Below are 15,729 nucleotides of genomic sequence, written 5' to 3' on the forward strand. Positions count from 1 at the left end.
GCATTTAGAGTAGGTTAAGGTTAAGATATCGATTGGAAAAGTGTAGGGTTTGCTGTTGTAAAACAAGTCCAAATAAGGCACACATCAAGAAAAATGGGAAGAAAAAGTGCTTAAGGGGGTTGAGGTTGACAAGTGAGGGGTAGGAGAGGCAAGAACCTTGAGTGGAAGGGGTTTAATAGGCAAGAGAATCAAGGAGATCTCATCTGAAACCTTGGTTGAGAGAGAGAGAGAGAGAGAGAGAGAGAGAGCTCCATTGTATGGATCTACTTCAATTGTGCCGTCGACCATTTTCTTGCCCACTATAGATATACCCACACCTTCTGCTTCATGCATAGGTAGGATCTGGAAGTGCTTGGCAAGTGTGAAGCCCACCGAGACACGGGCCATACGAACACCCGAAGAAAAAAATATGCTCGAGATGCATTTCTTGCACAAGGAACAAAGGAATCAGCAAGACATAGATATAGAGGCAACACTAGTCGACCATCTAATGATCTAGTGCGCTAGCGACATCAAGCGGAGTCATAGAGCCCAAACGAATCTTGACTACGAAGAGGGCATAGTGGAGAACCCTATGAACAAGGGAGGATGGCCAGAAACTGAGCATACAAGCCTATCAGACTAAACCCATGACGAGAGTGCTAGAGCTGCTTAGACACTTTGTTTTCTCACTCACTCTAATTTCCAGCCCTCAAAACACTCTTGAGAAGAGATAAAAGCATGGTTTCGCACAGTGCATATAAAAGAACACACACGCATAGAGTGAGGGTAAGTTGAGAACTCGTTATAATTAACAAGAAACTCACCCAAACATAAGAACTTGAAGGAACCCACAAGTAAAAGAAGATCCCAAGACATAGACAGGTGATCGAATCCCCAAAAGTAGGACCAGGTGAAGAACGTGATCGAAGAGCTAGACACAGCAAGGGCCGACACTATCGAGGAAGTGGATCTACGTGACCCCATCAACTTGATCGACAACTTGGTGCAATAGGAAGTCTTAGACATGGTAGAGGGCAGCTCGGGCTGTAGAAGCGATGAGGAACTTGACCTAGGAGACTTTCCTAAGGCAATCCAACAATTAGTGAGAAAATATGATGCCCAAACCAGGCTAGAACACTGTGGCAGACCTGTAGAGGATATCATAGTAGATCTTGAGGAGGAGAGAAAGCTACCACGCAAGGCCCTACAAGGCCTAGCCACATACAATCAGTACCAACAAACTAGGAGTTTACACTAGAGCATGGAAATGTGAGAGATATAGAGAGTGCTAGCCCTAGCAAGCAGAAATCACATAGAGGGCAAGAGAGCACAAGAAGGAGACCTCACGTTGAGCGAGCTTTTGACGAAGCGGCTGCTAGATAACACCACAACAAAATAGAGCGATGCAGCATTGGCAACATCGCTACTGGTAGGGTTGGGAGTCAATCAAGGCTCTAAGAGCCAATAAAAAATCCCCATAGTAGCAAAGCAGCTGGAAAAATACCAAGCAACTGACCCATACAGCTTTGTGGAGTAGTTTGAGCAGGTCTACGAGGCCAATGGCCTCACTGATCATACTCAATGCTCCCAAGGTTTTGGACTGTGCTTAGGTGACAAGGGCCAACTTGGTACAAAAATCTAGATGCTGTGGAGGAGCAAGCCAATTTCAACGGCCCGAAAAATCTCTTTATTAAGAGGTTTTTCAAACCTGGGTACTCTGATAACCTGCTAGTATGACTCATGAATGTCAAGTAGAGAGAGAAAGAAAACATCCAGGATTACGTGACCCATGTGAGGAGCCTCTTTAAGAGAATCCCTATGGGTGAGAGACCAACCGAAAGAGCGGTGCCCACAATATTTATTAACAGAATATGAAGTGAAGAGCTCTATAAATCCTTGGCTGGCAACTGAGCTTGCAGCGATACGAGCTGGCAAGGGTTTTTGAAGAAGCTATTAGAGTGGATGCCCAGATCAAGGAGAGAAGCTCCAGAAGCTTGAATTGAGAAGAGTCTAGTGCTAGGAATTCTGAGAGGGCTTCAACACCAAGTGAGAGATCATGCCCAAGCACTCAAGGTAAAGGGAAGGGCATCGACTCAAGACAAGAGCTAATAGAGATGAAGATGAAACTAGCTAAACTACAGGAGAGATGATGAGACAACCAACTTGCCCACATGTCCATTGTGTGTGTTGCAATGGTAACCATCTGCCAGTCAAGTGTCAGGATCCTAGGTCATGACCTTGTGCTAATTGTGGTAGGTTCGAGGCGGCCATGACGCCATGCATTGTCAACTATCTCGGAGACTCCCATAATCATAGCTCTATGGTTAACCCTACCTTGCAAAAAGGCCACCAAACTTCTTGGGGAGGGGAGCCCCATTGGCCCTCCTGGCACCTATTGATGCCAAGCCAATCATCCCTAGGATGGATATAAACCCTACAAGCCTCCCTAGACCATCGGGACCCTACATAACCCATCCACCAACAAGCGATACTCCGATCCACTATATGGAGGAGCCGAACGACGATGAGCCTTATGTAAACCCCTATGTATCATATGATGAAGAAGGCAATGCAATCCTTATGGACTACTGATCAGTTCAGTGATGGCATTAGGTAGAGGGAGAGGTAGAGGTAGAGGTAGAGACCTAGGAGGGTAGACCCAAGAGCCAATCGTGTGTTGGACTTGTAGTCATCCATAACATGTTTCTTCATGCTGCCCTAAGAGGGAGCAAGCAAATAGAGATAAGGCTGACCTAAGATGCGCTGAGTGTGGGATCACTCATCTCTTTGTTGATTGCCCTAGACGGAAGCCATCCTCTAGTTTGGCAAATGAGCCATCAATTCCATTGGGGTTATTTGGTGTCGAGGCACTCAATGGGGAGGCCACACCTATCCCATTGCATGTCATGAATTGTGCGTAGACAAATTAGGCGGTCATATAATTGCCAAGGCCTAGAAACCTTGATGCAACCTCAGTTGGAAAGAAGAGTCGGAGACGGAGGAGGAAAAGGCCAGACGCTAAGATCACTCTCAAAACCAAAAGTGCCACAACACTGCCTATTGGAAAGAAGGTCATTGACACGGAGGTAGAGATGTCAGCTCCACGGACGGCTGAGAAGGGGAGTGCTAAGGCTAGGGAGTACCCCAACCCAAATGTAACGTGTCCACTAGAATCATCCCGGACACGTCTTAGCAGTCCATCGGGAAGGATGTCTAGAAAGCTCCGCCCGGCACTCCCATGGAATGTTACGGGACTTGCGATCTAGGTCTTCCCGCGTCTGCCACGTAGCGGAAGTATCCTGGCCGTTCCCACTTAGGATCGACCTGAGTTTGGGTTTTCCTGTTTGGTCATTAGCTAGCAACAACTAGCGTCAGATCCGAGCGAACTACTTTACGCAGAAACGCCAGGTCCGAAGCGGATTCATGCTGCACTTGGTTCAAGGAGAATGGGAAACGAGAGGGATGCAAGGCTCGACCTCTCTGCCAAAAGGCATAGTCCCATTCCGTTCCCCTAAAACAGCGTGAATCGGGTAATCGGTAATTCCAAGTCATTGTTCTCATTACTTGTTTCGGTGATGTTGATCATCCTTCTGTTCGTCGAAGACTTTGAGAAAAGTTCCCGGCTAACCGGGACCACCCATCCATAGGACGGACCCATGGTCCATCCTCCGCACTTTCCTCGGTTTGTTTTAGTTATGTAATTACCTACCACATTAGTTTGACATATACAAACAGCTTCTTTGATTAACCCTGTTATGCACCGGTTCCTTCACGTAATCTTATCACAGGACATAAAGAAAACAATGCCAAACAACTTCTTTATTATCATTTTATCCTTTTATCTTTGAAATACAAGGAGTTCCCGCCCGTAGGCGTATTCATAATCCGCCCGAAGGCTATCCAGTAATCCACCAGGGATCACTATTCCAAGTTTCCGCCCGTAGACTAGTATGCGGGCCTCGAGATCCAATCCCGAGTCACGTTAGCCTCTTGTGCAGGGCCCGGAAGGCGAGGGATTTACGGCCAGAGCCCCCTCTGGCACCCAAGCGTCCTCCTGCTCCAAGTGGAACTCAACGGAGAGACCTCTCACGGCGGGTTCGGTCCACGTTCCTGGCGTGGTTAACAACCCCCTTGGTTAGGGTCAGGCAGGCAGTCGGGGGTAACTGAAACTGCCTCTCCCTTCAGGCTTCAACCTGAAGCTTTAGATATCTTTTCATCCTTTAGTTCCTTGAGCAAACAATGCAAACAGTGCTTTCTAAACTATTACAAGCACAATCAATTCCAGTGGTCGTTTAGCTGGCAAACTGTTAAGGAGTGACTCCTTTTCTCCGAATGCAACCCGCATTCGATCCGGAATCAATTGCAACTTGGCAAGATTCCTATCATTCTTGGGTTAGGGTCATACCCTACCAATACTTTAGGTTTTGTTGTGGTAGATTCCAGCGACCATGTCGCTTTAGTTTATTGTCTGGTCATTTGCTTCAAGGCAAATACCTAACTTTCCTTTTCCTTGGCAATTATCCCCCAAGAAAAGTGAGTAACAGGATGATTACTCATCCTCTTGTAAGTTAAATTCTTTCAATAACTTGCCAACCTCATTTCGAGAGATGACAAAACTCTCTTGTGGACAAATCTCAAGTCTATACGATGTTGCAACCTTTTTGCACATGTGTTGCATCATTCCACGGGATCATTCCACCCATTGAATGGCGTCCTCCGGCCACGGAATTACCTCTAGCCGAGTAGCAGGGTTTAGGGTATCCTCCAACCCATTATGTTGTCCCATGGTCCTAGAAATTTGCAACTCTGTCGGAGTTTCATCATTAGAACGAATGATCCTTAGGATAAAACCTTAGATCATTTTATGCATGAACATCCAATTGACTCGACATTCCGTGAATGTGTGTAAGATCTTTGGGTTTGCGGGTTTTAACTTGGCAACAAGTGTAAAACTAGGTCGAATCCTTATCGCGCTAAACACTAGTTAGCACTTGGGATATTTGTCATATCGACTGAACCATGCCCATATGAATCTCTTGTGGTTTAGGTGACTTAGACAACTCAATATACTTGTCTTGCGACAAGGATGAAACCTTTCCTAAAGGTAATAAACTAGATCTAAAGGAGAACAATAGATACAACTTCACCAATACGTGTAAACATGCGATTCACTGCTTCTACGCATCACATGGTTCACAATAATCCTATCTTTCCTTGGCAAAGTAAAAATACCTGATAATCTGAACACTAACTTTCCTAGGTCCTACTAGGACTTACATCAAATAATCATGCCACTTGCAAGTCCATAGATCATTTTCGTGCCCTTCTATTCCTTTTCGAATAACATCTTATGGGTGTTAACTTTTCCTCATGAATCATTACAAGGAAGATTGATCTAAAAATGGGACATGCCATTAATCTTTCCATGCCTAGTAAAAAGGTGTACCTCAATAATTTCAACCTTGTAATGAGGCAACAGTTGTCCTAGGCTCGTCACTTTTGAATACACAAAAGGAAACTTGCTAATAAGGTCCTACAAATGCATGGACACCTTATGCCCTTTCCAATCATTCCATTGAACGTACCAATGATCAATTTTCATATCTTAAGCTATTTCTAATAAATGTTCAAATAGCCAATTCATTTTTCCAGTTGCTTTTAACTTGACTTAGTTGAATTCGAACATGCATGAGTGCTTCCTAATTCATGAAGTTTATCATGATTAACTCAATACTTCTGTGTGGAATCCAAATAGATCAAACCTGGACTTGTGGGCTCCGGGAAATATCCATGTAAATATTAGGAAAAGATCCTTCCGCAGGCGCGTCTTGTGACTTTTTAGGGGCCATTATGACATAATAACGGACTTCCAGGTTGCCTTTTCCCTTACGCAATCGGTGAATTTGCTCGCCCTGGTACGCAGCCTCAAGATCTTGCTCTTTTCTCCCTGGTACGCGGGAGATCCCTTTCGAAAAGTGGATCCTTGGGAATACCAGCTTGCGGAATTTGACCTTATGGAAGGCCTTTATACTTAATTTCCTCAAAATTCTGGGGTAAAGATTCTTGAAAAATGACCTTAAAGCAATCCTCTTCAATGGGCTTATGGGGAAAAATCGAGTGGGAAGGGCTTAGAGAAAACCCTCTCCTTTTTTTATAACGAACCGGGCCTAGGGCCTTAGTAGCTTCCTTTGCTTCAAGGGCCGGAATGGGCTTATTGAGGTTCAGAAGGGAGGGCTTTAAAACCCGCCTAGGGAATGGATTGTGTGAGATCCAAAGGGAAGGGGACTTAGAAATCCCGGGGTAAAATGGGCTATAAAGGGACTCCACGGGAAGGGGGCTTTGAGAAGCCCCCTTAGAAGCTTCCTAGAGAAGCTTCTAAGAAGCTTCTGGCAGCACGTGCATGTCGGGGGGAGGGTCCAATGATCATGGGAGGAAAGGGTGTGGTCGAGGCGAGGACGGCGGCGGCCTGGTGGTTTCCAGCGAGGTGGCGGCACCCTGTCGGCGGCTCCCCCAGCGGCCAGCGACTTTCCCCCCCTCTATTACCACACCGCCTGGTCTATGGTGATGGCGGCAGCCACGTCTCCTCTCACCTCCTTCAGCACGGCGACATGGCGACCCTTCCCTCACACGGCCGGCCTCCTCCCTTCACGTCCGGCCCCTCCCTTCACGTCCGGCCCCTCCCTTCACGTCCGGCCTCTCCCTCTCAACAGCCTTCTGCCACCATCTCCCTTCACGTCCGGCCTCTCCCTCTCAACAGCCTTCTGCCGCCATCTCCTCCTTTCCCCCCCCCCAAGAGGGGGTTCTTATAGGCCTTGGGAAAGAGGGCCTCCACACACGTGGAGGACTCCTCCTCATGCATATCCGTCCCACTCCTCCTTGGCCATTCCTCCCCACACTCCCTCTCCTCCAGCCATGCATCGGCTGGGGGAAGAGATAATAATTAAAAAAAATTTGCCTAAAAAATCTCCAAATTGCCCCTTCAAAAAGGGTGTTCCCTCGCGGCTTTTTACGGTTTTCAACCTCAGCCTCGTATTTACAATGTGGCGGCCTCATTTTTGAGCATGCACGGTATGGATTAAGCTACCAATAATACGATGTAGGTGATACCCTTGCACAGGATTTACACGACGTGCGGGAAGTCAATATTTACGGCACGCAGTGTGCGGAAATATTACATTCTCTCCCCTTAGAAGAATCGAGATGTCACGACGTGCGGGAAGTCAATATTTACGGCACGCAGTGTGCGGAAATATTACATTCTCTCCCCCTTAGAAGAATCGAGATGTCCTCATCTCGAGAAAAACTGGGGATATTGAAGACTGAGAGAGCTTTCATCCATCCAGGTAGCATCCTCTTCGGGATAATCTTTCCACTGGACGAGGCATTCTCTCAAGGTTCTGGATCTTAGTTGTCTCACCCTAGCATCTAAAATCTTGTCCGGCCTTAGTTCAAGGACTCCTTGACTAGGCATTACAATTTGTTGGTCATCAAGTACATGATTTGGGCTAGGTACATACTTCATTCTTCAATAGACTGTTATGGAATACATTATGAACCTTTAGGTTTTCAGGGAGTTGCAGTCTATAAACATTAGGTCTTAAGGACTTGAGGATCTTGTATCGTCCACAATACCTTGGACTTAGCTTCCTGCAATCTCCTAAGGATAGAGAACTCTTCTTTGGGCATACATGAATGAAGACCATGTCTCCTTCGTCAAATATTCTATCTTGACACTTCAAATCCGTGTATGCCTTCTGTCTATCCTTCGCAGCTTTGATGTCCCAAGAAAGTGAAATCATGAGCTTCGCACAATATCTTCTATTTAAATAACTGGCTTGCTTGTATACATACTCTCGTCCTGTAGTAGACAAGTCTACTACTGACAGAGAATTCACGATACTTAGCCTCTAGCTTTTGTTCCTGGTCCTTGATAAAGACTTCCCTTAGCATCCCTTGATAGGCTAGATCATGGCATCCTTCCTCTCTAGTTAGCTCAAGTATTAGGTCGTTTGGCATGGACACCTCTGTAGCTAGAGATCTAGCTATTGATAGATTTTGCAAGATTAGTGAATTAAGGAATGCCTTGCGATTGAGTGCATCAACAACTACATTCTCCTTTCCAGGTCGGTGCTTGATCTTAAAATCATATTCCTCCAATACTTCAATCCATCGACGTTGCCTCATGTTGAGCTTGTTCTGGGTAAAAATCCATTTGAGGCTCTTATGATTGGTTACTAGAGTGAACTTGTTACCCAACAGGTAGTGTCTCCAAAGCTTTAGAGCATGGATGACAGCTAATAACTCTAGATCATGCGTGGCATAATTCTTTTCGTGACTCTTCAATTTCCTTGAAGAGTATGCTACTGGATGACCTTCCTGTATAAGAACACATCCCAAGGCAAGAATGCTGGCAACAGTTACTACCTCGAACTCCTTATTCAGGAAGTTTTAGAATAGGTGCTGATACCAAACTTTGCTTCAACCTATCGAAGCTAGTTTGTTCGGCAGTTGACCATGCAATGGGCGTTTGCTTCCTCAATAATTCTGTCAAAGGTGCTGCAATCAAGGCATAGTTTTTGATGAAGACCCTATACCATCTTGTCGATCCAAGAAAGCTGAGTATTTCTTTGACAGTTGTTGGTATTTGGCCATCCTAGAACATTTCTAACTTAGACTGGCTCCACTGAGATTCCTTTTTCCGATATGATGAATTCTAGATGATCATTCTGATGTTTGAGGAATGTGCAATTCCATCATCTTAGCATACCGCTTGCGTGACCTCCTTGTCTCAAGGAAAATCCGAAGTTGGGATTCATGATCTCCTTCCTGTTTGGAATAGAGTGTCATTGAAGAAGACAAGCACGAAATCATCAAAATATGGTCTAAAAATATCCTGCATTAATCTATTGAAGGTGGCAGGTGTATTTGTAAGGCCGAATGACATAGCCAAGAATTCAAAGTGCCCATATCTTGTATTGAAGGACGTTTTTGGAAATATCCTCATTCTTGATCCTGACTTGATAGTAACCTGACCTGAGATCAATTTTGGAAAAGATCTTTGCACCTTGAAGGCGGTCAAGAAGCTCATCTATTCTAGGAATAGGATACTTGTTCTTGACTGATGATTGATTCAACCCACGGTAATCAATACATAGCCGAAGTGTTCCATCTTCTTTTTTCTGGATCAGTATTGGTGCTTTCCATGGTGAACTGCTAGGACGGATGTAGCCCTAATCTAGTAGTTGCTTGAGTTGTTCCTTCAACTCAATTGCTTCCTATATAGACATTCTATAGGGTCTCTTCGCAATTGGCGCAGCTCCTATTACTAGCTTGATCTCATGATCTACTTCTCTTTAAAGCGGGAGTTCTGTTAACTCTTCAGAACTACGTCCACGTATTCCTTCAGCCAAGTGACCAATTCACTTTACTACTTTTATCAATATTCATAGTCAAGACAATCGGGAAAAAGTTTTATTCCATTCTTCTCATGACGTCCCAAAACCTTGATTCGGTCGGTAGGGATTCTTTGAATTACTTCTCCGTACACGTACTTATTCTGGTTAACCCTTCGACCTCCAACCTGTAGAGTCACGTTTGCGTGAGCCTCAACAAAGATGAATAGCTTTACGATCTTCAAATCCTCCATCCACTTGATTCTCTTCAAGTTAATTTGAAGGTACGCAGGTCGATAGGCAGTTATGTAATAGATCCCTGAAACACCCATCCATCTCTGTACCATGTACACAGGTGATGGATTGTAAATGCGGTCTAGGATGTTCATCATCTCAACCCTTTGTCGATAATTCGTGGAATGCATCGCGGTCATGAACATGACTCGGAACACTAAGAACCTGTTCCATGCTTCATAATTCTGGAAGACAGTAATCAAAGTAAGGAAATGTTTGGGACACAACATTTGCTTTACTTCTTCTTATTAAAATTTCCTAAAAACAAGTCCTTTGTTGGTTTGCTATGATACCAACTGTAACGTGTCCACTAGAATCATCCCGGACACGTCTTAGCAGTCCATCGGGAAGGATGTCTAGAAAGCTCCGCCCGGCACTCCCATGGAATGTTACGGGACTTGCGATCTAGGTCTTCCCGCGTCTGCCACGTAGCGGAAGTATCCTGGCCGTTCCCACTTAGGATCGACCTGAGTTTGGGTTTTCCTGTTTGGTCATTAGCTAGCAACAACTAGCGTCAGATCCGAGCGAACTACTTTACGCAGAAACGCCAGGTCCGAAGCGGATTCATGCTGCACTTGGTTCAAGGAGAATGGGAAACGAGAGGGATGCAAGGCTCGACCTCTCTGCCAAAAGGCATAGTCCCATTCCGTTCCCCTAAAACAGCGTGAATCGGGTAATCGGTAATTCCAAGTCATTGTTCTCATTACTTGTTTCGGTGATGTTGATCATCCTTCTGTTCGTCGAAGACTTTGAGAAAAGTTCCCGGCTAACCGGGACCACCCATCCATAGGACGGACCCATGGTCCATCCTCCGCACTTTCCTCGGTTTGTTTTAGTTATGTAATTACCTACCACATTAGTTTGACATATACAAACAGCTTCTTTGATTAACCCTGTTATGCACCGGTTCCTTCACGTAATCTTATCACAGGACATAAAGAAAACAATGCCAAACAACTTCTTTATTATCATTTTATCCTTTTATCTTTGAAATACAAGGAGTTCCCGCCCGTAGGCGTATTCATAATCCGCCCGAAGGCTATCCAGTAATCCACCAGGGATCACTATTCCAAGTTTCCGCCCGTAGACTAGTATGCGGGCCTCGAGATCCAATCCCGAGTCACGTTAGCCTCTTGTGCAGGGCCCGGAAGGCGAGGGATTTACGGCCAGAGCCCCCTCTGGCACCCAAGCGTCCTCCTGCTCCAAGTGGAACTCAACGGAGAGACCTCTCACGGTGGGTTCGGTCCACGTTCCCGGCGTGGTTAACAACCCCCTTGGTTAGGGTCAGGCAGGCAGTCGGGGGTAACTGAAACTGCCTCTCCCTTCAGGCTTCAACCTGAAGCTTTAGATATCTTTTCATCCTTTAGTTCCTTGAGCAAACAATGCAAACAGTGCTTTCTAAACTATTACAAGCACAATCAATTCCAGTGGTCGTTTAGCTGGCAAACTGTTAAGGAGTGACTCCTTTTCTCCGAATGCAACCCGCATTCGATCCGGAATCAATTGCAACTTGGCAAGATTCCTATCATTCTTGGGTTAGGGTCATACCCTACCAATACTTTAGGTTTTGTTGTGGTAGATTCCAGCGACCATGTCGCTTTAGTTTATTGTCTGGTCATTTGCTTCAAGGCAAATACCTAACTTTCCTTTTCCTTGGCAATTATCCCCCAAGAAAAGTGAGTAACAGGATGATTACTCATCCTCTTGTAAGTTAAATTCTTTCAATAACTTGCCAACCTCATTTCGAGAGATGACAAAACTCTCTTGTGGACAAATCTCAAGTCTATACGATGTTGCAACCTTTTTGCACATGTGTTGCATCATTCCACGGGATCATTCCACCCATTGAATGGCGTCCTCCGGCCACGGAATTACCTCTAGCCGAGTAGCAGGGTTTAGGGTATCCTCCAACCCATTATGTTGTCCCATGGTCCTAGAAATTTGCAACTCTGTCGGAGTTTCATCATTAGAACGAATGATCCTTAGGATAAAACCTTAGATCATTTTATGCATGAACATCCAATTGACTCGACATTCCGTGAATGTGTGTAAGATCTTTGGGTTTGCGGGTTTTAACTTGGCAACAAGTGTAAAACTAGGTCGAATCCTTATCGCGCTAAACACTAGTTAGCACTTGGGATATTTGTCATATCGACTCAACCATGCCCATATGAATCTCTTGTGGTTTAGGTGACTTAGACAACTCAATATACTTGTCTTGCGACAAGGATGAAACCTTTCCTAAAGGTAATAAACTAGATCTAAAGGAGAACAATAGATACAACTTCACCAATACGTGTAAACATGCGATTCACTGCTTCTACGCATCACATGGTTCACAATAATCCTATCTTTCCTTGGCAAAGTAAAAATACCTGATAATCTGAACACTAACTTTCCTAGGTCCTACTAGGACTTACATCAAATAATCATGCCACTTGCAAGTCCATAGATCATTTTCGTGCCCTTCTATTCCTTTTCGAATAACATCTTATGGGTGTTAACTTTTCCTCATGAATCATTACAAGGAAGATTGATCTAAAAATGGGACATGCCATTAATCTTTCCATGCCTAGTAAAAAGGTGTACCTCAATAATTTCAACCTTGTAATGAGGCAACAGTTGTCCTAGGCTCGTCACTTTTGAATACACAAAAGGAAACTTGCTAATAAGGTCCTACAAATGCATGGACACCTTATGCCCTTTCCAATCATTCCATTGAACGTACCAATGATCAATTTTCATATCTTAAGCTATTTCTAATAAATGTTCAAATAGCCAATTCATTTTTCCAGTTGCTTTTAACTTGACTTAGTTGAATTCGAACATGCATGAGTGCTTCCTAATTCATGAAGTTTATCATGATTAACTCAATACTTCTGTGTGGAATCCAAATAGATCAAACCTGGACTTGTGGGCTCCGGGAAATATCCATGTAAATATTAGGAAAAGATCCTTCCGCAGGCGCGTCTTGTGACTTTTTAGGGGCCATTATGACATAATTACGGACTTCCAGGTTGCCTTTTCCCTTACGCAATCGGTGAATTTGCTCGCCCTGGTACGCAGCCTCAAGATCTTGCTCTTTTCTCCCTGGTACGCGGGAGATCCCTTTCGAAAAGTGGATCCTTGGGAATACCAGCTTGCGGAATTTGACCTTATGGAAGGCCTTTATACTTAATTTCCTCAAAATTCTGGGGTAAAGATTCTTGAAAAATGACCTTAAAGCAATCCTCTTCAATGGGCTTATGGGGAAAAATCGAGTGGGAAGGGCTTAGAGAAAACCCTCTCCTTTTTTTATAACGAACCGGGCCTAGGGCCTTAGTAGCTTCCTTTGCTTCAAGGGCCGGAATGGGCTTATTGAGGTTCAGAAGGGAGGGCTTTAAAACCCGCCTAGGGAATGGATTGTGTGAGATCCAAAGGGAAGGGGACTTAGAAATCCCGGGGTAAAATGGGCTATAAAGGGACTCCACGGGAAGGGGGCTTTGAGAAGCCCCCTTAGAAGCTTCCTATAGAAGCTTCTAAGAAGCTTCTGGCAGCACGTGCATGTCGGGGGGAGGGTCCAATGATCATGGGAGGAAAGGGTGTGGTCGAGGCGAGGACGGCGGCGGCCTGGTGGTTTCCAGCGAGGTGGCGGCACCCTGTCGGCGGCTCCCCCAGCGGCCAGCGACTTTCCCCCCCTCTATTACCACACCGCCTGGTCTATGGCGATGGCGGTAGCCACGTCTCCTCTCACCTCCTTCAGCACGGCGACATGGCGACCCTTCCCTCACACGGCCGGCCTCCTCCCTTCACGTCCGGCCCCTCCCTTCACGTCCGGCCTCTCCCTCTCAACAGCCTTCTGCCGCCATCTCCCTTCACGTCCGGCCTCTCCCTCTCAACAGCCTTCTGCAGCCATCTCCTCCTTTCCCCCCCCCAAGAGGGGGTTCTTATAGGCCTTGGGAAAGAGGGCCTCCACACACGTGGAGGACTCCTCCTCATGCATATCCGTCCCACTCCTCCTTGGCCATTCCTCCCCACACTCCCTCTCCTCCAGCCATGCATCGGCTGGGGGAAGGGATAATAATTAAAAAAAATTTGCCTAAAAAATCTCCAAATTGCCCCTTCAAAAAGGGTGTTCCCTCGCGGCTTTTTACGGTTTTCAACCTCAGCCTCGTATTTACAATGTGGCGGCCTCATTTTTGAGCATGCACGGTATGGATTAAGCTACCAATAATACGATGTAGGTGATACCCTTGCACAGGATTTACACGACGTGCGGGAAGTCAATATTTACGGCACGCACTGTGCGGAAATATTACATTCTCTCCCCCTTAGAAGAATCGAGATGTCCTCATCTCGAGAAAAACTGGGGATATTGAAGACTGAGAGAGCTTTCATCCATCCAGGTAGCATCCTCTTCGGGATAATCTTTCCACTGGACGAGGCATTCTCTCAAGGTTCTGGATCTTAGTTGTCTCACCCTAGCATCTAAAATCTTGTCCGGCCTTAGTTCAAGGACTCCTTGACTAGGCATTACAATTTGTTGGTCATCAAGTACATGATTTGGGCTAGGTACATACTTCATTCTTCAATAGACTGTTATGGAATACATTATGAACCTTTAGGTTTTCAGGGAGTTGCAGTCTATAAACATTAGGTCTTAAGGACTTGAGGATCTTGTATCGTCCACAATACCTTGGACTTAGCTTCCTGCAATCTCCTAAGGATAGAGAACTCTTCTTTGGGCATACATGAATGAAGACCATGTCTCCTTCGTCAAATATTCTATCTTGACACTTCAAATCCGTGTATGCCTTCTGTCTATCCTTCGCAGCTTTGATGTCCCAAGAAAGTGAAATCATGAGCTTCGCACAATATCTTCTATTTAAATAACTGGCTTGCTTGTATACATACTCTCGTCCTGTAGTAGACAAGTCTACTACTGACAGAGAATTCACGATACTTAGCCTCTAGCTTTTGTTCCTGGTCCTTGATAAAGACTTCCCTTAGCATCCCTTGATAGGCTAGATCATGGCATCCTTCCTCTCTAGTTAGCTCAAGTATTAGGTCATTTGGCATGGACACCTCTGTAGCTAGAGATCTAGCTATTGATAGATTTTGCAAGATTAGTGAATTAAGGAATGCCTTGCGATTGAGTGCATCAACAACTACATTCTCCTTTCGAGGTCGGTGCTTGATCTTAAAATCATATTCCTCCAATACTTCAATCCATCGACGTTGCCTCATGTTGAGCTCGTTCTGGGTAAAAATCCATTTGAGGCTCTTATGATTGGTTACTAGAGTGAACTTGTTACCCAACAGGTAGTGTCTCCAAAGCTTTAGAGCATGGATGACAGCTAATAACTCTAGATCATGCGTGGCATAATTCTTTTCGTGACTCTTCAATTTCCTTGAAGAGTATGCTACTGGATGACCTTCCTGTATAAGAACACATCCCAAGGCAAGAATGCTGGCAACAGTTACTACCTCGAACTCCTTATTCAGGAAGTTTTAGAATAGGTGCTGATACCAAACTTTGCTTCAACCTATCGAAGCTAGTTTGTTCGGCAGTTGACCATGCAATGGGCGTTTGCTTCCTCAATAATTCTGTCAAAGGTGCTGCAATCAAGGCATAGTTTTTTATGAAGACCCTATACCATCTTGTCGATCCAAGAAAGCTGAGTATTTCTTTGACAGTTGTTGGTATTTGGCCATCCTAGAACATTTCTAACTTAGACTGGCTCCACTGAGATTCCTTTTTCCGATATGATGAATTCTAGATGATCATTCTGATGTTTGAGGAATGTGCAATTCCATCATCTTAGCATACCGCTTGCGTGACCTCCTTGTCTCAAGGAAAATCCGAAGTTGGGATTCATGATCTCCTTCCTGTTTGGAATAGAGTGTCATTGAAGAAGACAAGCACGAAATCATCAAAATATGGTCTAAAAATATCCTGCATTAATCTATTGAAGGTGGCAGGTGTATTTGTAAGGCCGAATGACATAGCCAAGAATTCAAAGTGCCCATATCTTGTATTGAAGGACGTTTTTGGGAATATCCTCATTCTTGATCCTGACTT

The sequence above is a fragment of the Lygodium microphyllum genome, chromosome 29 (genome assembly GCF_053477565.2).
Source record: "Lygodium microphyllum isolate KBCC chromosome 29, Lygodium_microphyllum_v1.1.10, whole genome shotgun sequence".
Classification (NCBI taxonomy): Eukaryota; Viridiplantae; Streptophyta; class Polypodiopsida; order Schizaeales; family Lygodiaceae; genus Lygodium; species Lygodium microphyllum.